Source organism: Lathyrus oleraceus, chromosome 7 (assembly GCF_024323335.1).
Source record: "Lathyrus oleraceus cultivar Zhongwan6 chromosome 7, CAAS_Psat_ZW6_1.0, whole genome shotgun sequence".
In the NCBI taxonomy this organism is placed as follows: Eukaryota; Viridiplantae; Streptophyta; class Magnoliopsida; order Fabales; family Fabaceae; genus Lathyrus; species Lathyrus oleraceus.
In genome coordinates, this window is record NC_066585.1 from 386,354,968 (window position 1) to 386,355,761 (window position 794).

The 794-nt window shown below is 42.3% G+C and overlaps 1 non-coding gene across 1 annotated transcript; it reads right to left on the reverse strand.

Moving 5' to 3' along the window:
* Positions 1-314: 314 nt before the first annotated feature.
* Positions 315-421, reverse strand: LOC127108645 (small nucleolar RNA R71). Its single transcript, XR_007796171.1, has one exon. It is a non-coding gene; the product is annotated as a small nucleolar RNA R71 (small nucleolar RNA).
* Positions 422-794: the final 373 nt, after the last annotated feature.

Here is a 794-nt window from a genome sequence, read left to right on the forward strand (position 1 = left end):
AGTATAGTAAACCCCCTTATTCGTGCTAACAATTTCGAACTAAAACCGTCTTTGTTGCAATTAGTGCAACAGAACCAATACGCGGGTCTCGCTACTGAGAACCCGAATCAACATTTTAAAGTTTTTATCCAACTAGCCGACACCTTTAAATCTAACGGCGCTTCACTCGATGCGATCCGTTTGAGATTATTTCCTTTCTCCCTCAGAGATAGAGCACGTTCATGGTTAGATTCACTTCCAGCTAACTAAATAACTACTTGGGAAGACCTTAGGAGAGTATTCCTTGCTAGATATTTCCCCCTAGTAAGACTGCTGTTCTTCGAAACCAAATAACTAGATTTACTCAAAACCAAGGAGAATCACTTTTTGAAGCTTGGGAAAGATATAAAGAGCTATTAAGAGTTTGCCCACACCATGGCCTAGAACAATGGCTGATCGTTCATACCTTCTACAATGGACTCCATTATAACACCAAGATGAGCATCGACACTGCCGCAGGTGACGCGCTGATGAACAAACCTTATCCTGAAGCTTGTGACCTAATTGAGGATATGGCCCAAAACCATTACCAATGGGGAACTGAACGAGCATCAATAGAGAAAAAGGAGACCCAAGGTGGAATACATGAGATAAACTCTTTAGACACGATGCAGGCGAAAATGGACGCTTTAGCCCTTAGGATCGAACATATGTCTACAAACACTAACACCGCAATAGTAGTCCACACAGAGTGCGAACTTTGTGGATCTAAAGGACACGAATCAACGGAGTGTAACCTATTGAACGACCTGAAC